The following is a 23,018-nucleotide window of genomic DNA, read 5'->3' as shown; positions in this document are numbered from 1 at the left end:
AAAACGGGAATGAAAATTCGAAGCGGGGAGGTCGAGGAGGGGAAGGAGAACGCGGAGAAACGTCGGCACGAAATCGTCGCCGGCGAGAAATACCGTCGACCGACTGACAACCACTTAATATAACTATAAAATTATGTATTTATTGCATAAGCGGGAGCACCGATACGACGTGGCTTCAAAGACCTTTAACTGACTAAATGGCACCTCGTATTAGCCCACTTTGTGCCACCTTTGAACGTCGTGAACGTCCATTAGATATTACGCACGTAATACGGTATCCGAGGACGTGGGCAGAGAGAATGCGCGACGTGCCTCTCTGCATTGTCTACGAAACGATGCCGCGGACTATTTCGCTCGTCGATCGAACGAAAATTCCGTATATCGCTCGATGACGATCCCGACGATCCGATCGCTCGTCGCGCAGGTGCGGAAGATCTCGCGATAGCGACACTAGCGCGTACGATTTAGCGCGACGCGATCAAATCTATCCTGAATCGAGACCGATTCCAATATCGTGCGGTGGATGATCGATAAATTGGATGAAATTGAAGGCAACGACGACAGAAAGTAATTAAAATGGCTCTGGATCGAAATTAACCGTGTTCAACGAGGGAGTAGGATCTATTCACCGCTCAAGGCCACTGACCGTCCATCCCCACCGCGGCGTCTCGCTACCCCCGCTTCATCGTTCGGTTACGCCCACCCGATCCGTCTCCTCTCCCTTCGCGCCAATCTCTAAGCACGCGCCCTCCGATACGACGTGAAAGTAGAAATCTTGTCCGATGACGACAGTAGCGGTCGAATCGAACGACCAATGAAGCTTGCGTTCGATCGTCATTGCCGGATTAACCCCCATCCGGGTTCTACGCGTAACTGCGAAAGACAACGCGTCGGATTTCTCGAGTGAAACGAAAGTTTAACCCGTATCGTCGTCGTCGTCGTCATCGTTGTCATCGTTGTCGTCGCCTGTCTTGCTTTCCTGTCGCGCCAAGATCGACTTGCTCGCAGAGTTATTGCGTAAAAAACGCACGTGCCGAGTGGAAAACGTCTCTAGGAGTAAACAAAGCGCGCAAGTCCACGGTAGCTCGCAATTATCGCATCTAAGCCCGGGACCTTCGATGTAATGATTTTCGTATCTTCGCCCAGCGTTGTGCGATTTACGCTCCGCGAACAGACCCGTCGCGAAGGTAAACGAAATAAATAGATAGAAAAGGGGTTGGCGCCCCTCGAACGAGCGTTCCTTTATCGCGCAATTGCGCGTAACTCGATATACGTCGTTTACTCTTAATTCGGTTGTTGAATTTAATCGCGAATCGTCGGATTCGCAGCAAACGGTCGCCGGAGCGTTGCGTAATTTCTACGGTACGAAGAAAGAAAGAGGCCAAAATAATCGCGGGCGTATTTCAGGGCGAGTGTCCATCTTCATCGTCGCGAATTAACATTTTTTCCCGGCGGCGCGTGTGATCTGCGCGGCCTTTGAGCAATTTTCGAGGCCCCGGATTGAAAATTTTTCTCGCGTCTTCCCGCGTAATTGATCCGACGACTTCGTGGACTGCTTTCGCGTCCTCGATGCCGCTACTCCTGTCGACTTATTAACTTCAAATCGACCCGAACCAATTGGAGCACCGACGGACGACCGTAAAGCTGTCATCGTTCTTTCCCGAAACTGAATTTTAACGGAGCGGTAATTTTGCCGCCACCGAGTGGCAAGACACCTATTTCGTAACGAGCTCGATCCTCGAGGATGGCTCGGCTTCGAGGAGGGTATTACACTTTTGACAGAACTCGGCTACAAATAATGGACAACGACGCTAACGAATATTTCTAGTCGCAGTGCACACTCTGTGGGATAATTTAACCCTTTGCGATCGTATTAAATTTCGAAACGGGTGTCGTACCGGTCGGAATTAATTTCACTTGAAAAATCAGTGACAGATAACACGTAAGATTACGAAGGATATACTTTTGCGAACTTTAAATATATGTTCGTACAAGAATGTGTTTTAACGTAATGTTTCTATGTAAATATTACATTTGATAATTCTCCATCGCGTGGTATCTTTCGAAACTCCAACGTGCAGTCCTGGTTTTCGACTACATGTATCGCGAAAATAATTAGTTTGGTGTCTTCCACCTTCTTTACTTCTTACATCTTCGTAATGCCGCAATATGTGCAGTTTCCTTCAAGTCTTTCCTCTTCGCTGGATTTCGTTATCTACAATAGTAGTTTTCACCGTATTCCATCGTGAACAGATTCATTAAAGATTCAGTTTCGTTCGGAGAAAGTGTAAACCGATACACAGTCGAATAAAGTGTAAGATTGGTATTTATCCTTGGCGCGGTGGCTGAGAGCAGACGTACGAGCTCAAACGGTTAATTAAATATTCCTCTCGGTACTCTCCGACGAATTTCGTTACACGGAAAGAAAAGACAGAAAAGGGTCGAATCGTTGCAACGTACAATTGCAGAGAAAACACCGCCGAGGCGACGTTGGGTCGTTGGAGTCGCGCTTCCTCGTCACGGGGAATTGACATTTTTCAAGCGGCGTCCTGTGATGTCTCGCGCGGCTCGTAAAATTGAAAACGATGAGCTACGACGAATCGGGAATCTTGAAGCGAGCGCATCTCCGGTTAATTGGTCGCGGCCAAGTGGAATGGGGTCGTCCTCGTCGTCGTCGTTGCCGTGACGAACGTGTAAAGAGAAATTCGGATTGACGGCGATACGTGGTTCGCGGAAACGGGCGCGAGATATAAAAAAAAAAAAAAAAAAAAAACCACCAGCATCGGGTTCTGGGTTAGTCGAGAATATTACAAATCGTCGTACGAACGTGACTCTCTTTCGTCACGAATGTGCGAATTGCCGCGAGCGTGGACTCATCGGTCGAGAAACGAAACGCGAAATTATAGACAGTATCGACGTACAATAATTCGAAATTGTAGAGAAGTCGATCGACGTTCCGTTCGCGGAAATGCGAAACGAGAAACGAAAACGATCTCGTAACGGAAACTCGGTGGAAAAGTTGCGAAAATTACGAGACAAAAACGGTGAAAGGCGATAAGACTTCGCGAACGAATAAAGTTACAAAATGAAATAAATGGGGCGTCGGTTATGTAAAACCGTTAGAAAGTTCTTCGATTTGCGCCTAGCGGATATTTTTGCGTTCGATTCGTCGGCTGCCGTTCGAATCTTCCGGATATCTGTCAGCGTTGCTTACGAGCGAAGGATCTCGCCGTGTGTTTTAATTGTATCGTTTCCGTGAGTTGTGGGACCGGTGGCGCGCAAATAAACGAAACGAGTAGGTAAAAGCGAGGCTATTCTCTTCCACGTCGACGAGTCGATCCGCGATAAAACGAGTCGTCGGTCGGGAGAGGTTTAGCGAAAAAATTCCACAGGACGGAGACAGCGCTTTCTCGTGCGACGAAACGACAAATAACGTGCCGGTTAACGGCAGCACCGTATCGAAACGCGGAATTTACGACTCGATCGGGCCCCGGTTGGGCAACCTCGCGGACCAACGGTAGCCGTGGCTCGAATTTCACGAGTACAAAGAGCCACGTAAAACCGAGCCGGTCGCTCGCTCGGTCGCTCGCTCGCTGCACGCGCGAACGGATAAACCATTTTTACGATCGCGGCCTGTCGACGCACCGAGGACAAAATACGCGTTACGGTATTCGCGAAACAGAGAACTCGGCCCCTGGGGGACGAGAACGAAGATCGAACGGGGGGGGGTTTAAGGGTGGCTCATGGCCAAGGGTAACCGTCGACCGCGACCACCATGGTCACGCACGAGGTTTTGCATCGTTTCCGTGCGACGATTTCCCTCCGACCAGATGCCCGTGCTGGGAAGTTATGCGTCGTCCCGACAACTTGCTCCAGGGATTTAAAACGGGATATTAGTAACCGTATTTTTCTCGATTTACAGCGTGGCCGTGCGTTTACCAGCCCAGTCTGTACGGTAATTTCGGATTTCGAGCGACGGTTTACGTACCGTCTTTATTTTTCGGTGATATCGACGATGGCACTCGGATAACGGAATTTCGTTCATTTCCGTATCGAGAGGTATGCAATCTACGCGACGATATTGTCCACGGATCGGTAGGAATTTTCCGATAAAAACGCACCCAGACTCGATTACCGCTTGTAGCGCGAGTCTCGCGCGCCGTTGCTCCGTCTCTCTCGCACTCGTTGCATTCCACACGTTGCACAGATCGGACCGTACGCGCGAGGTATCTCGACCGAGTTATCACCGCGAGAAAACGGGCAAGTGGTCGATGCTTCGGTACGGGAATAGTTTACGGTCGATGGTGGGTATTCGATAATTTAGAACGGTAATTTCGGTGATGGTTTCGATCCACGGTCGGAAAGATGTAGGAGACGCGTCGAGAGAAACGAACAGAAAGACAGCGGGTACAGGGACGAACGAGAGAGTAACGACAGGATCGCAATTAATAGCTGGAAACGAAGGTGGTGCACGCTTCGGAATTAGACTTGCAAAGCACCAGCATGTCCGCGAGCAGTCGTACGTCGCTGGAAGTGGTGCGTGCGCGGCAGTCCCGTGGGATTAGCAAGTCAGATTTTAGAATCGAGGCTCCGACCCGCGCTAAGGTATCGCGAAAAATCGTTCGGTTTATTTGCATCGACTCGCGGTTTTAACGATCCAGCGGAAGATACTCGGCGACCGAGCCGATTCTTTCCTCCTCGAGACCGTAGCAAACTTTTCTCGCCTTCGAAAGGGTCTCGATCTCGAACGATCGAAAAGTACGGAGAACGAACGACGATACGTGTCCGGTACTTACATCGAGGACTCGCGCCGGTCTCCGAATTTAAAAGCTACTCCGGCGAGCGTTTCACGGAAATATCGAGCCGTGACACATCGTATGACACATCGAACGCGATTTTTTTTTAGACTTCCCGACCGCGTACTAAATTTGTTTAGGTGTACGCAAAATTTAGAAACTCTCCCTCTCTCTCTCTCTCTCTCTCGAGACTTTCTGGCCGGGTGTGGCGAAATATCGCCTTTCCGGAGCTATTTCGGAAGATAACTCGGAACACGTGCCCCGTGGATTTATTGTACTTGAAATCTAGCCTTCGTTCGGCCAGATGGGATCGGGAGTCTATTTGTCGAGTTCACCGCGAGGGATCGTCGCGGAACGCGGTCTCGACAAATAATCGATCTCGATCGCTTTGTACGATTGCACGATCTCCCGTTCCATGCAGGTAAACGTTCCGTGTCTCGCGGCTCCGTGGAAGCTTCAAGGTCTACGCCGAGACCGTACACGCAGTGGATTTTACACCGGGATAATTTCGGGGTAGATGGATATCTGACAGACGTTCTCCTCGCGACTATAATTCGCGCGGGCTAACGCGTCCCGGCGCGCGTTCTCACCGTGGAGAGACGAAACGCGATTACCTGCATTGTTGCGAACACCTATCCTTCGCTCGTAATGTTGTCGAGATTACGTCCGATAACGCGCAAGGCTTCTCTACCCAGCGGTATCGCGAGCCTTCGTTAGAGATGATCCTGAACGTTAACCACGTCGACCTGTGATCCCGGTATCTGTGCACGAACGTGGATGAATAGTAATAAATTCCGCGTGTATCTTAACCCCGTCAGCGACGGTTTACGCGACTCGCTACACTCTACCCAAAGACTGGCGTACCCCGAAAACCTTTCTATCGGAGGAGCAACCGCTGAAAGCGTAGAGCACGTGTCTCGACGAATGTCTCTTTTAACCCTTTGGACTCGAGAGGAGATCCACGATCGCCACTTAATTCACTGGACTATTTTCGATCCGGGAAAACTTGGTTTGGAATTCAAATTGGACATTTAAATATTACGTTGTCCTAGAGTGTACACGCATGTACGCGAAGTGTATAAAAATGTTCCATTCCAGATTAATTTTACGACCTAACCCTTTAAACTCGAGAGGAGACCTTCGATCGTCACCTAATTCACTGTACTATTTTCGGGAAAACTTGCTTTGGAACTCAAATTGGAGATTTAAATATTACGTTCTCGTGGAGTGTACACGCATGTACGCGAAGTGTATAAAATTGTTCCGTTCCAGATTAATTTTACGACTCGAAGAATTTTCTCGAAGTGTCGATTTCTGGTAGCATAAAGGTCTCGAGTGCAAAGGGTTAATATTCGAGCTTGCAAGCGTCAAGGTCCAACGTCTGGACGTATTGGAAAAATGCATATCACGGTGTAATTGTCGATCACTCGGATAAAATCGCACTTTGGCGACGAAAGTTTCCACAGATGCGTTAAAAGCGACGACACCTTCGAAATATCGTATCGTTGAAACATGCCCGGGGGGGAAAAAAAAGCAATCCACGAACGAAAGGATTATCGGTTCGACTCGTCGTCTTCTCGCGAGAGGAAAATTTTGTAACCTTTCGCGAAGCGGTCGCAATGCCTACGTGAAATCTCGACGAAGCAATTAAAAACTTCTTCGATTCTAGGGAATATTGCGTCACTCTCGTATACGGCTGCCATGACGCAAACGCGTGCACGGAAAGGTTATTTCTGTGCTCGTAAATTAATAAAACTGAACTTCTTTCGGACAAAACGGTGCGTAACGACTTCTCTGTCGCTCTCTGTCACTCCGTGGGCCCCGAACGTTGGAAAACACAGACGACGAAGAAAATGAGCGAGGAAAGCGAAACCGGTCCCAAGTCGACAACGGGACCGTGCCGGGAGCCGATTGTTCTCCCAGTGGTAGAAAGTATCGATTCCTCGATCGTAAGTGGCCTAGCTTCTCGCATCGCCGGTTGCGCATTCTTGCACGTGCGAGCGTTCAAATGCCATCGACTGGTTTCCGCCGGTGGGTTTTCTCACGCGGAAACTTTACGCGTTGGAATCGTCGAAGCGTCTCCCGATCGTTCGGGCCGAGATGTTCTCGGTAGCCTCCGAGATCGCTTAAAAATCGACCGAACGATTTACAACATCGGCCCCCGTACGCTCGCGTACGCAGCTTCACCGATTTCGCGATCTTATCTCGCACGGTATTTAATTATACGGTTGTTAGCCGTGTAAGGTTAATGAAATTTCAAAGGAACGTCCGTCTTCGGCGCTCGGGGATCGTGGGAATAGCCGAGAACGGACGATCGTTCTTCACTCGATCGCTTTTACAGACGCAACGACGTCTCGTAAGAAATCGTTCCTCATCTCTTCCAGCGACCTTCGAAACATCGTCGCGCCCGTTTTACCGCGGAGCCCCATCGGGAGCAACTTTTTCAACGCGCGAACGCTCCGTCTTCTCGCTCGTACCGCGCGAAAATCTGGACCGCGATCGCGCCTCCTCTTCATCGACGATTAAAATCTCGATGTTCCCGGCTAATCGAGTGCAGCTTTTAAACAGCCCTCGATGTATCTTTCAGCCACCGAAACGCAATTTTCAACCGTATCTCCGTTGCTTTTACAAATCGGTCGTCGATCTTTTTTTAATCGCTATACAACCTCGCTCCGACACGAAAACGAAAGAAACATTCTCATCGTCCAATCTCCTTTTAAATACGGTTGACGGTGTAACGTTGGCTCCGAGATCGAAAGTTCTGACCGGGTCGCGAAACAAGAAGAATTGTTGCGACAATGTCGACCCTTTGAGAGAGAAAATTTATTAAAGGGTCGGTGTTTCGAAGGTCTCCGAGGTTCTTCGCGCCGTAGAAGTTAGTTTCGGTTGCCCGTGCAACGTCGCGAGGCTTCATCGACAAGGTTGGTACGTCGAGAACGCAAATGCAACGGACGACGCTCGTATTCGTACTTGCGTTCGTTTGTCCCTCGATTTTCCGCAATTAAAGGGAGAGTACCGCGCACAGTGGCTGCGAGCATCCAGACCGAGTGCTCTTAACCTCGTTGAACCGAAGATCGCGAACTAAACCGGGCACGGAGGACCCTAGACACCGATCTCCGATAGTTGCAGGGACGTTTGGATCGTCTTCGCGGTTGGAGTTTAACGAAGTTCAACCAGGCAGTTGACGACAACGACAGCGAAGGGAGAGTACCCGGATCTAAGTGCTCTTAAACCTACCAACCCCGAGACGGGTCGCTAAAAATACGTGTCCTCGGTTAGGAACCCTTACGAGTTCCACGTAGAGTAACTAGATCTCGTTGAAGATGGAACGATCGCATTCTCTAGAATTACGTTCGCTCCGAGTACCGTTCGAGATTCTTTGCTATCTATTTTCTGCGCGCTATTACCAAACGGTGCACGCGTAACAGTAACAATCCACGAAAAGTCACCGTCGTGGCCTCGATTCCCGCGATCGCGCCACGGCCGCGGAATGGCGAAACCCATTTGCAATCGCGCCAGAAGCATCGCGCTTCCTTGATTATTTGGACTCTGGCAGCGGGTTGAACGGTACTTCCTCTCCGAAGCGGTCGATAAACACAACGGCCGGTTCTCTCGACCGGCGGGAAAAAACATACCGGAAGTAGACGCGTGCCCGCTACGCGGCCGCCGGCCGTCGGCCGTCGGCCGTCGTCCGGCGCGGAAAATCTTTCAGCGTACCGTGACCGCGAGCGCGAGCCCCAAGGTTCAAAGGGGCCGTCGTTAAGATAAAATCAGCCCGTGAAACCTTCGTACCCTCTCTGGATTTCCCGTGGGTATCGGCGCGTCCGGGCTCTCCGAACCCTCGAATTACCAGAATCACCCGGGAACGAGATAAAGCGGGATCGCGGCGAACGTTGCCACGAGAATTCCGAGAAACCCCGAGAAATTTTAACCGGCCGGGATTAAAGACACTTGTTCTAATTCCGGAGCAACGTAAAATTTAGTTAGTTAACCTCCGAGCGACGGGCTCTCCGCGCGGACCAGCCACCGCTGCCAGGATTTAGTTTATTTTCTCAGGGGTTCGAGTTACCAACTGTTGATTTTCTTTGAAGTTACGAATTTAAGTCCGCGACAAAGTGAACCGACCGGGGCTTCGCTCGGGGATTCCCGTGCTACTTTGTCCAACGACGCCGGAATTACGAATCATTTTTTACGACCGTCCACTTTGCGTTAAACAAGGGAAAAGAAAGAAAAAATACCGTAACCGCTCGCTTCGCGTTAAATAAAATGTTCGAATACAACGACTTGGACGGATGCAGCCCTCGAGAAGTCAAGACACTGGGGAGGAGGTCGTTACCAACTTGGATATTTTTCGGTTCGTTCATCGCCATTAATTATCTTCTGCTGTTTAAATAAACCTTCTATTTACTTTTCTCTTGTGTTCAACAATTCCATTATTCCATATTGGAACGAATGCAACAACGATCTTAAGTGTGCCAGATGTCGATGTCAGTTTCAAGAACTGTCTCCATATTGGCGCGGAAGAACGTCAACGGTCTGGCCGTTTTCCTTTTTGGTTTTTCTTTCTAGTCGAATCACGAGGACCACACGACACTGTCGTCGTTCACATCAAGACATATCACTGTATACTTCTTTCTTCGGACTCTGTGTTCTTATATGTACAATAACTCTACTACTAAATACGCAAGATCCCTGCACATTACAATAAACTAGATATTATAATCCGAACTTTACATTCCGTATAAAAAGAAAAGAAGATCGCGTTCGTTCACGGAAGATTCCCTCGCGGTAGATCTCGTCGGTAAGATCCCACTTGGAGACCCTGGCGTGGTCCGGAGACGCGTATCGGAGGTACGGGCACGGCCTACCGCAAGGGACGATCGAACCGGAAGTCCCACCGCGCGGCCCACGTGCGAAATGTTCCCGCGCGTGTCGCAATTGCGAGTCGAAAGAGAACCCGGTCGCGCATAAGCCGCCCTTTAAATAGACAGGCCGCCTTTTCCCGTCGTGGGACGCCGTCTATTTCAGGACAACTTCGAGTCTCGAAATAAAATACGTGACTCATGTCCCTTTGTTTGGTGTAGGTGGTCGGTAACAAACGCGACTCCCTCGGTCCCGGCCCGGTTACGCAGCCGTGGTCACGTGTACCACCACCGGCGTCTACCGAACCGCCAGACAATGAAGAATCCCGTCTCGCAATCCCAGACGGACCTTTACCGCGAAACGAGGAAGCCCCGTCTGACCAGGGATCCGCGGAGGACCATACTCCACTGCAAAATGGAACGAATCGCAACGACGTTCCGCTACTATTCCGCGGTACGATTCAATTTACGCGGCGAGTGCACGGAACGAGATTTCCATCCAAAGGAACTGTCTACTTTGCGTCGAGAAGAGTACGCGCTGCGTTTTTGCGTTTTTCGATCTCTACGATAGTTGTTAAGACGCAAGCGAATTGAACTGTACAGAGATCCGTTCTATACGCGAAACTTTAATATTGTGAAAATGTCGCGTAACATTTTCGACTTGTTTCTTCGCGTAGTCGCAGTGGGTCGTACGATCGGTTCGAGAAGATCCTGTGTATCGTCCAAGGAAAACGTATCGAAGGCGCGCCGTCTCGCGAAGTCGAGTTCGAAATAATCGCGAATAAATAGAAATATTGGGAACGCGTACGACGATGGCGAACGAGTATCGTTTCCACCGGTACAAGCACCGGACTTTTTAATCTCGATCTCGGGTGATTTTTAATCGTCGACGAATAAATCCCCGATTCGCCCACGTAGCGCCGCGGCTGATAACAATTATTCAAATTGGCTTTATGTCCGGTTCAAAGGCGCGTGCAGGTGCCCGTAAACATCGCATGCGCGGAGCACGCGTGTGCGTGACAGCGTACCGCTTCGTCGAGTTCGTCGAGTCGTATTCCAGCAGCTCGTGTCCTCGCTAAGTCCTGTCCGACTCGATAAACTCGATCGCGCCGAGGTTTCCAGCTTCCCGGCTTCCTTCGACGTCTTCGGGATACGGTGTTAAGGGGAGCTGCTCGAATCGAAAGGAGAAAACGGCGCGATTGGAAAAAATTCTCGCTCCGTTTATCGAATCTTTCTCCGCGAATAGGGTATTTCGAAAACTCGGGCTCGAGTACGTTCGCGATAAAACGCGAGACTTCCGCGACGCGATCGTTCGTCGGGGAAATATTTGAAACGATTTCGAAGAAACGTTCCGCGCGGCGTGTGTCGTAAATCGATATCCGACCACATCGTTTCAACATTGTGGCACAGGATCGACTATCGTACGTACAGCGAGATTCGCGACCGGGTGGATTATTAAACGGCGCACCGGTTGCTGAACACGCTCGATTCGAGTAAACCCGCGCTGGATATTACCATATGCATCGGTATTAAGGCGCAGTGACCCTCTCTCCGTGCTGAAAGAAGGAAAACTCGACGAAACCGGTTAGAATGTTCGAAAAATGATAGACGAACGACACGGCTGGCATTTAATTACAATGCAGATTGTATCGGGACACGACACGGAGATCGGTCTCGCCCCTAATCTGCATTTATGCGCGGTTATTGCGGCCGCAGAATGCAGCCTACTTTCTGAAACGGTCGCATACCTGTCCCGTGGTGTTGCGATTTTAATAGAAAGAACAATAATTGTAATTTATGCGTCACGGGGCCGGAGATTTCTCTCGGTTGACGAGGAATAATAGCAGTGGTCAGCCTTTGACTCGCCACGGAAGCGGTCTATCGTTCGTATCGAACCGTCGACCCCGAGCTTTCTTGCCAATTTTTTCAATATAAACGCAGCCGCTATAATTGCACGGTCGTTCGAAGCGTATAATCGATATCTTTTTTCTACGAGTCGTACGATTCGCTACCGTTCGAAGTATTGCCGGAAATTCGCGAGGAATGTTTTCGAGGACGCTCGGTAAAAATTCAACGAAAAGAAGAATCGATTTTTGCAACGAATTCCTGATCGAAATCCCCTTTGGAGTCGACACGGGATGAAAAGTACGCGATGTTAAATCGCGTACAGAGCGCTGCGGAGTTTTCTCGAACGTGGCAATATTTTCCTCGGCTGTGTATCGCTCGTAATAATTATTCTCCGAACGTGCAACGTCTCCGTACCGGGAAATAAACACGTTAACGTATTTGGATTTTTCGTGTTCCTTCGGAAGAGGTTCGCGAGTTACTCGGAACGTTGAAGTAGCAAGGTATCGGGCGTGTTGCTACCGCGGCGATAAACCACGGCTGGCTATCTGGCTCCCCGTTCTAGAATATTGTTGCTGTATCAGCAACCGGTTGTTTGGTAACAAGACGCGGGGCACGTTGCACGATATTAAGCCATTTCTGCCGGCTTATCTCCACCCTGGCACGTAAGTCGAGCGAGTCTCGAGGTCCGCGAGACGAGGAATCGGCCCGTATTAGCGATTTATCGTCCTGCATTCTCGATTCTCGCGTCTCGCCCCGACGAACGCGAATAAAACATACTTCGGAAAGTACTCCCGATGTTGGATGCTCGAGACCGGAGTATCGAACTACTTCTACCTGTGTTCCATTGGCGAAGAGCGGAGAGAAATTGTGCAAAATGTATCGTTCTTCGTCGGATGGTACAAAGTAGGATGGATCGGTTTACTCGCGTACCGGAGCCGAGTAAACATTTTATTCGCGCGAAAGAGGAGGAATAAAACCGTCTCGAAGCGGATCTCCGACCGACGAAAAGAGAGAAGCGAAATGCAAAGAAAAGTACAAAGTAGGATTAAATATACGAGACGAAATAAAACGAGCGGCGAAACGAGACGGTCCGGGGACAATGGCGGAAAAAATAACGCGTGGAGAAGAAAAGAAATAAATAGAGTCGTTGTCACCGACGAAGAAGGATTTATCGCGGCGATGATCACGGTTAATAAATTCCCGCGGAACCTTGCCGAGAGAATTTTGTACTTAGCGCAGCAAAGACGATGTATCTTCGTTCCATATTTAACCGAGCAGATTGTTCGAACCGAGGTGTAACGCGATCGCGTTTACGTGCTCGGCGAGTGAATCTTAGGCAAGCATTTTGCGCGCGAGTCGTGTACGAGCGATCCGTTGGTTGGACAAGGGCGATAAACAATATCAGCGTGGTCGAAGAACGAGACGATCGGTAGCGAGGCGAGGGATCTCTCGACGACCAGGCGAGAAACGAGGGAAGAACGTGTACGGAGCGGGCGGGCGAGCGAGCGAGTGAAAAATCGATCCTCCGGCTCGTTCTCTTTCTGGTACGTTTAACGAGGCAGAAGCAACCGGTCGAGACGGAGAGTCATCGGCGTCGGACGGGAAATCCGAGAGATCGCGGCGAGAGATTCGCGCCATCGTTTAAATCGCGTCCGGTCGTCGCCCACGCGACTCGCGTTCGCCAAGTAAGCGCGAGCGAAGTATTGCACGAACGACGGCCAAACGGAGAAAGAGACCGAGACCGAGACCAAGAGAGAGAGAGAAAGAGAGAGAGAGAGAGTAAGAGAGCGGCGCACGATTTCATTCATGCGCGACCCACTTAAATTTCATTCAACGATCGGCTCCGCCACGAACCTTCAATAATACCGGTCCGCCTTTCTCTCCGCGAGTTGCCCTCGGAACCTGTCGCGAACGGGTTCCAGAACTTTTCCCCCGTTTACGCGCATTTTACGACCGTACTGAAAAATTGGCAGCCGTTAACACCGCTCCGAACGACGATCCGATTAATTTTTACCGCCGACGAGGCCTCGATACGCCTCCCGTGCGTACGTATCGATCCATAAAACGATTCGTCGAAAACGAAACGCGTACAACTCGGCCGACTTTTAACAACGGGCTTGCGCAAAACGGCAAACCGTTTCGTCAGTTCGCTCCATTTTGTCGAATCGTCGAGCGCGAAATGTACCTCGATGCAAATATTTCGGGGGACGGATAGCGACGCGTTCAATCGGGGACAAAAACAACGTTTCATTCTTCGCGATCGTTTGCAATCGCGTTGCGCAAATCAATCGGCGAATCGACGCGGCGACGCGTCGTAGTTTTCAGGGGAAGTTAACCCTTTACTGTTGTATGAAATTTGGACAGGGGTGTCGGAATTAATTTCCTTTGAAAAAGTAGCGATAGATAACACGTTAGATCACGAAGGATAAACAAGATTTATTCATCCTTTCGCAAACTTTAGATATACGTTCGTACCAAAATGCGTTTTAACGTAATGTTTTTATGTAAAAATTATATTTCATAGTTCTCCATCGTGTGGTATCTCCCTGTGTGTCCTTTTCGACCACATGTATCGCAAAAATAATTAATTGGGTGTCTTCCGTCCTTAGTCTTCCCGTTTGAACATACGGAACAATCTTTACTTTCTACATCTTCGTAGTGCCACGATATATGCAGTTTTCCATTAAGGAAAATCGTTAAGCCTTTCCTCTTTACTGGATTCCGTTATCTCTGATAGGAGCACCGTATCGGTTCGTGAACAGATCCTTTAGACGTTCAGGTTCGTTCGGAGAAAGTGTAAACTAATAGACAGTTGAATAAAGTGTAAGATTAGTACGGTTCCTAGCTGAGAGTAGACATACGATCGCAAAGGGGTAATTTCCTTGAAAATGTTCAACTTGGACGAAACTTTGGTTCGTACAATTTTGGAGAAACAAGTCGAGACGAAGAATAATACGTTTCTCACAGAATGTAGAAACTGGAAGTACCGAGAAGGTTCACGTTTGGACCCTTCGTTCGGGTGCAACGTGCAGTATTCTGCCGAGAAAGTTTCGGCTGGATGTTACACGCGTCATCGGGTCCCCGTTTCCTCAATTTCCATTCGGTATCGTCGATACCAGAAGGTAAACAGACGACGGAATGAATTTTTGATCGGTCGACGCAACAAACCGCGCGAAATAACAGCTGGCCGGGGAACGCGTCCCGCGGAGCGTGGCGTTGCGGTTTCTACGCCACTGCATCCGACACGATACGATCGAACCGTGGAATGTCAGGTATTTCCTGATTGTGAAACCAGCCCGTGGAAGATCCGCGAACGTGTTCCACCGGGCTCGTTAAAAGAAGAGAGTTATTTAGCCGGCGATAAATCAGACTGTATCGACTGCCGAGCAGATTACAATGATGTAACAACCGCGGTGCAGCTTCTCGACGACGCGGCGCAGATCGCAACCGGTGTTACGCGGGCCCCTCGTTACACGGGGCCGGGAAATGAAGTCGTAACACAAGCGAGGAACACTTCTTCGCGGAAGGTATGTTTTTCCATCGATCGCGATTACGCCACGCGTTGAATCGCAGAAACAACGAAACAACGCTTTCGTAACGAGGACGGTTACGAAGCTTCCCTCGGGTCCTTTCGCGTCATCGTAACGATCTTTTATACGCAACGATGCCTCCCTCCTCTTTAACGATTTTTCGCGGACAATCATCGATGAAATTTCCTTATCGTACCGTTCGGCCGGCGATCCGTCGTCGCTAGTTTTCCGAAGATTGCGCAAACTCCAGGTTCGAGATTCCGTAAAACGCGCACGTAGTTCGTAATTCGAGTGACTCACGACTCGGTTATTCGATAAGTGAAAACGTGATCGAGCTTCGCCATCAGAAATGTTTAGGTACGATAGGTCTTCGCGACTGGTTTCACAATCGTTTATCTATCGTCCTTTATCTCCGAGACATTTATTAAACGATTCCCATTATCGACGATCGTGCACTTCAAACAGACGTCCAATTTCTCTCCAATTAATTTCCTGACTGATGGTTCGCCATTTGCATTGCTAATGCGACTAATGGTTCTCTAACCGAGGACGCCGAAGACGATGGAACCGCCCGATGAAAACGCTCTATTGCGACACGGAATCCAGAATGAAATCGATGCACTCGAGTTACGCTTCGAAAGCGAAAGGTTGCAAAGAACCGATATCCACGTCGATACGTAATCGGCATCGATCGACGCTGCGTTGGGAAAATGTCATTAACGATTTAAAAATCGAATCCTTTGGTGCAACGTTGGTAATTCTTACGCGTTCGACGGGTAATTGCATCGGCGAAAGAATCTTTAGAGATAAGATCGACCGGAGACTTATCTACGAATGTACTTGCGTTAACCTAACGCGAGAATTTCTATCGGACGAAGATTCCGAAAATTGCGATATCCATTTCGGTAAAGAAGCTACATTTTGTTCCGAGTAATTTCTTTCCACGTATTTCCATCTTCTCGAGATCGATCGATCGCGATAAATTCACCGTACGGTCGATGAAATTTTCATCGTAGCCGCGAATCGCAACTATCTTACTCGACGAAACGATCGATGCTCTCTTATCGTTGTGTTCCGCGACTCGTTCGAAGAGGCGACAAAGGCCGCGGGACAATTTTCTACGTAAGCCGACAATTACAGCGGCCGGGAACGTTGTCGCAAAGGCGACGGGAGAGGTCACCGATAAAGTCTTTCGGAGGTCTGTTTACGATGCTCGTACGTTGCTCCTTATCACCGCGATAGATATTATCGCGGCTGAATGTGCGCGCGAGGCGGCGGCCCGCCTTTGACGAGTTTTTCCCCGCTTGTTCGACGATCGAGCTCCAAGTTGCGCAACATCCTTCGAAGAGACTCGTTCGTTCTTTCTTTCCGGTCGCTGCCAGGCCCGGTGACGTCCGATCGCTAATTCATTCGCGCGCCAATTGTTCGCGAGACGCGTACGGATCGCGGTAAGGAAGAAAGATCGGTATCGAGACCGGTGTTCCACTCTTCGCGAGGCCCGACCGGCAAAAATGATCCGCATTCTACTTAATCGCGGTATCGCGTTCCTCTTAACTCGGCAACGATCTTTCCGTCTACCTCGGCCTCGGCATAGGTGAACACGCGTTAACCTCTACTCGTTCGATTTCCTTCGAAATCGTCCGACGAATCTCCACCGTAATATTTATCTCTCTATTATCCAATTACCGTTACGTAAGAATAATTTCCATTCGAAGAACAACTTCGCGAGCGACTTAGATAGCACGGACGGTTGGACTTTGTTGCACATTTTCGATTAATCGGTCATCGATTCGTCGTGTTCAACGCACGAGAACGTTTCTACGAATCGGAGAGAAATATTCTGCTCCAATCTGGAAATAATCGAACAACGTCTGTAACATTTATTCCCGAAACTAAACACGTTTCGCGATGTTGAACATTTTCTCGTCGTTACCTTCCATCCGACGCTAACAATCGGTTACGGAAATATCTCTACGCAATGTTCCGATATCCTTTCGGTGCTACAATTATGGAATATACTTAATACACGAAACGTATACCAGGTCCGAGATCGTGTTCCACGGTTCATCGGCAATCGAATACCTGCAAAGCAGATGATTCTTCCGGATCCTTTCTTCTCGGATCGGATACAATTTCGAGAGAGTATAACTCCACGACTGCGAAGGTGTCGATACCCTTTTCCGGGGATTTATCGCGGTTTCGGTCACCGATAACAAGGTTAGTATCTCGAATTTCCCAGGCGGGCATAGATCGGCGTTAATCCATAGGTAAGGTCGTAGGTTGTACGTTCGGTAATCGTGTTTCTTTCGATCGTCCACGGCTATCAATGAAACGCATAAGCCGCTTACGATTAATGCCGCGGCGATACCGTTCGCCATAAATTTCGATACGATCGGTACAAAGTGCGCCACGAGCGGTTCATTGGGCAACGATACGTACGCACCGCGGAACGCGAGATCCGTGCCCTCGTGGAACAACAATACGCGACCGTAATTAGACTCGAAACTCGTATCGTCGCTTGTCTCTCGTTACCGCTCCGTAAGGTAAGAAACGAGCGGGAAACACCTAGCTCGCGAGCGAACGCGAACGTTGACGATCGATTCGCGATTTCCCGCGATTTCCACGGCGTTTATTGGTTCAAGGTCTCCGCGATTCGAAACCTGGGAATCGTTATCGGGGCGTAGCCAGGAGGAGACTTCGGAACGCATCGTTATCCGAGCCATCGTCCCGTAAGTAATCCCTCCTGGCGGCGGACAAAGGAGAAGGTACGCGAGAGCTGAAAAAGGAAAGAAGTTTCGACCCTGGCCTGCTGCCGGATGCGTCGATAAGGCGAATCGATCGTATATACGTACGCGTAGAAATCGGAGATCGTTCGAGAACTCGCGGGTGAAAAAAACGATCGGTTTTTCCCTCCGGAGTAGAACACTTTGCTAAGTTTTCGATCCTAAGATTTCGACTCTACGCGTTCTATTTCGCGAGCGGATATACCCGAAATACTCGTGTCGCTTTCGGACGGTGTTACACGGAAGAAAATCGAGCAAAATTCGAATCCGTGTACACCGAGTCAAGGGAGGTCGAGACCGCGAAGGGATTAAGGTCCAGGTGAGAGGAAACGCGGCGCGTGGATGTCGAACGGTCCCAGTTTACGACGCAACCTCGTAATAAGCAAGAACCGATGTCACGGTGACCTCGTGTCGGTTGGTTTCCAACGCGGCGGCGGCGGCGGCGGCGGCGGCGGTGGTATTCCAGCGGACGAAAATCGAACGTGAATTATTACCGAAAGATCGTATCGTACGGGCAGGATTCCATCGGCGTGAAATCGACAGGACGCGCGGCCGGTGCTTAATGAAAACCCAACGGAATGTGGGTGCATCGGGCAATTACGCGGGAACGGGACGGCTGGTAGCGATCGGAAGGCAACGTCACCGTGGAAATAGGAGACTATTATTAGCGTTTAATGCGCGCGGATATTATGCGATAACCCTGCCGGTGGTGGCGTGCCCAGCCTCGATCCTTATAAATAATTCAACGCCGGTGTCGGAGCGCGCGAGGATCTTTTATAGTTTAAGGTGAAAAAGAAGACGTGCGCCTCGCGGGAAATAAAAACAGTCCAGCCGTGAGTCGGCCAAGGCTGGAGAGCTCGTGTGCACGCGTGGGCGGATGCACGGAACCACCGAGACCGAGCGTTACTCGAGCAACGCGACGCTGCGCGACGCCCGCCGTGCGCTACGTCGTGATTTTTAACGTTTCGAACCGAGACTAGATCCACGTCGCGTCGATCGCCGACCGATTCGTCCCGGTGCGCGTACAAGGTGCGCGTGCACCTCGATTTACCGCGCATCACCGTCGCGACACTAATGGAGACTGTTACCCAACAATGCGCCGTGGAAAATTGCGGCGCCAAGTCCCTCGTCAAACGACCGGATCGTAACTAATGGCCGCTATTGTCGCGTCGGAATCGGGGAGTTGTTCGCGGTACCTTTGACTAGAGATCGGGTTTCCCGCTACGATCCTTTACGTGCAATTTTCACCGATCCTCGATTCTCCAGTTTCGCTCTACGAAGATCTCGCTGCGCTGATTTTTCGAACTCAACCGTGAGAAATTTCTCTCTCCGAGTCCAATACCGTAGTAGTTTTCCAAAGCGAGAGAGTTCGATGTTTCGAACGTAGGCGATCCTCGAAACGATCGTCACGCTTAGCCGACGAACGACACAGTATTACGGATTGTTTGCGCGGCGATGCTTGGGAACGGATGGTCTTGCGTGTGGTCCGGAGAAAATGTGAAGTGTTTGGGATAGACGAGCGAGTGAAGTGTCTCCGAGGCGTGAAAGAAGAGCGGTTGAACCGAACGCCCGGGTGTTCGGACCGAGGTGCGAAAGAAGAGCAATCGAGATGGCGCCACAATGTAGAATTTTCCGGTGAACGTGACGCGCGGAGTGAGAAAGGTTAAGGATCAGAACGAAGGGAATGAATGTATAAGAGAATATAGGGCGCTTGTTGTTATCGAGACACTTGTTGGATTTTCAACGAAGTCAGTCGGAGTGAAATAAAGACATTTTACGAAGAAAATAATCCACCGCCTTTTTATTGCACACCTTGTTTCGATTACGCGAAGAATCGTCTCGGAACAACCCAGAGCATTCGCGTACGAAACCATGAAACACCTTTAGGACCGTTTCCATGGCTAGCCGCGAATCGTAGACTTTATTCTCCAGCCGATAACTTAGCAAAACGGTCGATGCCTTTTCCCTCGAATCGAATCGACGCGAAACGATTCGTGAAATGGAATTCCAGTTTGCGCGTTGAAAATCAATTCCGACAGGATATTACGCGGCTCGAACCGATTTTCACGCCGGTAGGTCAGGGCTGGCGGTTATCAAGTGTGGGCGAACCACATCGTTGGCGTCGCTGGAAAAATCGCAAAGTCGATCATTTTAATGACACGCAACCGTTGGCTAATTCAATTTGCATAATACCGACGATTCAAAGTCAACGGATCGCCGTTTCATCGAAGGCATAATTACGACGATACTGCGCACGCATCCTCCGCTACTCGGCGCGCAACGACGTTTCGTCCGATTATAGCCAGGCATTCACCACTTGCCGCACTCTCTTCGTACACCGTCGCATACAGATAAACCGTTTCGATTCCCGGCTGCTCGATTCGAATTAAATCTGTCTCCGACGGACGCGTAAACGACGCCAGAATTTTTAGTATTCCCCGGAGAAACGGTGGCGCAATTAACTCGAACGACACGCGGAGAAACGGTCACCGCGAGAAGGATCTCGCTACGCGCTTCGAGTCGATAGTTTTATTCGAAATCCAATCGCGGACGTAATCGAACGTCGATCGACCTAACCTCGAAAACTGACGCGAGTCGATTCGTAAGGCTCGAATAGGCGAGGGTTGAGCGGTGGCCTCGAGGTTGTGTACGTTGCTTTCGACGACACTCGTACCGAGATTCAACGCGAAACGTAATTAAGAGAAAATTGCGACAACCTTGAAGTAAACTTCGTATCCCTGGAACTTCTCGACGTTCCGAATGACATCTTCGATATTTCGTACTTATTCGTACTTTAAAAAGGTATATCCAACGGACTAAAATGTTTCGATAAATTATAATATCGATAATTCGAAACCACTTTGGCAATCGAAAGGCTGACTGGACGCAATTATTTCGAATGGTACCGGAGTTGCTCCGGTCGTCGTCGATTCCACCTAACCTAACCACTTACCGTGGACGCGTTAATGGGATCGAGTCGTGAAAAAAAAAAAAAATAAATAAACATACACATCGTCCAAAAATGAGAAGAATCTCGAGCCAAGAAGCGACTCGAATTGACCAAGATCGACGAATAAACGTCGATCTACGACGCAATACGTCGGACGTTGAAATCGAGAGTCGAAGCGTGAACGTAACTCGATACGTTCGAGCCTCGACGTTATCTCCGGGACGATCTTGAAGCATTGTGCCGACGCATACAAACAAATCGGCTAGATTACGGTCTGGAGAAACGCGGACGAGATAAATATATCCGTAGACAACGGCGCTCGATTCGGAGAATCGACACTTCCAAAGAGGCTGGCGCGCGATCGTTTCGTTAATGGAATCTCGATCTCGATAAAGACCACACGAAACTTCGATTACGCGTCTGAAATGCAACGGGAGACCGTGCGCGAGCATTATACCCCGGTCGCAAATGCGAAACGCCCCGATAAGCCGCGGCGCGATACGACTCGCGTCGCGAATGACACCGACAGTTCTCGTGCAAAGGTGAAAGGAAACTGGATTTAAGCTTATATGGAATGAAACCGGTTTGAATTCATTTTGAACCACGAAGGAAGCGTTTTCCTGCTTCGTGTCTCGCGTTCGCAACGGAAAACGCGCAGAAGGTATCCGCGCGATGCAACGTCGACCGGGCTTCTTGCGATAACGTAATTACCAACGGGAAAAAATGCGTAACGAGGATTATCGGAATACCTGGCCAATGGAGAAATCGATACACGGCAGGCAAACGTTCTTTCCTATTTCGCGCGAATTCCACTTTTACTAGCTTCTGTCTGCGAGTTAATTGCTTCTTCTCGTTATTAGTAGTCTCGAGAACCGATACGTATAAACACGATGGCAAAACGAATCGTTTCGCGCGACATTAGATTCGATTGTCTTCGTCCAACATCGGCTTTTCTCGATATTAATCACTGCCATCTGTCAAAAAACATAAGCAACTGATAAGCGAAGACATCGCTCGTTAATGGCGTCGTGAAATCTAATTGCGAAGTAAGCCTTGGATACGTTCGAAGGTAGACGGTGTTCTCGATCCATCGTAGCATCGAAAACGACATACCTCGCGCGTATCGCGGAGAGTTAATTCTGCTTTGACGGAATCGGGATATCGACAAGATGCAGAGTGATGTATATATATAGAATTTGTACGCGATATATAAATCGATAAAACCGATAACGTTGACATACCAGTCGATTCCTGTAATCCAAAGAAGCGCCGTGCCCCGTGCTGCGACGAGGCTGCTTGACACCTCGCGGTGGCGCCGTCGTCCGCATTTTCCACTTAACCTCACTTTGATTCCTCGTCGTTAACTCATCGCGTAATTCGCGGTGGATCGCGCGACACTGCTCGGGAACAACCTTTCGAGATAACTGTTTCGTCTCACGGGCGCTCGCAACGCGGCAAGGGCATCGCGTGCATTCGTCGCAACGATATCGACCCGATTTTTACGCGTATCGAGGAAACGATCGAACGTTTCTCGCGCAGCATGTTTCGAGGACTCGTCCCGCCAGATATCCTCGAGCGTACGCGTGCGCGCGCGCGCGTTACAGATTACGGACGATCGAGTCTTTCACCGCGAGGAAGTTACATCACGCTTAAAAGGTCACTGGTCGGATCGCGACGTTCACCACAATTCACCCACGTGCAATCTTCACCGTGGCGTCGAATATTTCGAGAACGTCTCGGAAGAACCGTACGGTCCGCGAAACGTATACCGTCACACGCGCGAACAGCTGTCGATGCACCTTTTCGTCGCCCGACCAGAAAGTTCGTCACGCGTTCCGTACGATTCACTGCTATCGACGCCGTCCTCGAACGATGGGAAAATCGTAATTATCGCGAACCGTCCTGGTAAATGTGCGACGATAACTGACGACGGACGCGCGAGGCACGAGGCGATCGACGAATGTGCCGCGGCTGCGTCACGAGTTGTCCTACTGTCCGCTCTCGGACTTCTCGATCTCTCGAAGCGTCTCGAGCGTTTTCAAATCCACGCGCCCACGGTTACGCTGTTACCTTCTTGTAATCTCGTAGCCAATGGAGCCGCTGGCAATCTCGCGGGAAAATGTCGCACGATCGTACGCGGAATCCGGCATGGCGTCCGACGATGCACTAAAAACTCGGCGCGAGTCGCGACACGATTCACGTAGTGGAAAAACGATCTTCGTTGTTCCGGGACGAGAAGAGATCATCCT

At 49.8% G+C, this 23,018-nt stretch overlaps 1 protein-coding gene across 5 annotated transcripts in view; it reads right to left on the bottom strand.

The window, feature by feature from the left end:
- Sarm (sterile alpha and armadillo motif) overlaps nucleotides 1-23,018 on the bottom strand; it is a 130,120-nt gene that overhangs the window by 87,870 nt on the left and 19,232 nt on the right. The window contains exon 1 of one of the 5 annotated variants that reach the window (XR_012991150.1): nucleotides 22,011-22,503. The exons of the other annotated variants lie outside the window; for them this stretch is intronic. The gene's annotated coding sequence lies outside the window, so the exon portion shown is untranslated. Of the gene's footprint in view, nucleotides 1-22,010; nucleotides 22,504-23,018 lie in introns of those variants that run through there. 5 annotated transcript variants of the gene reach the window in all.

This window comes from Ptiloglossa arizonensis, chromosome 2 (assembly GCF_051014685.1).
Source record: "Ptiloglossa arizonensis isolate GNS036 chromosome 2, iyPtiAriz1_principal, whole genome shotgun sequence".
Taxonomy (NCBI): Eukaryota; Metazoa; Arthropoda; class Insecta; order Hymenoptera; family Colletidae; genus Ptiloglossa; species Ptiloglossa arizonensis.
Note: the sequence above shows the minus strand (reverse complement) of the source record. Positions and strands in the feature narration are given on the sequence as shown.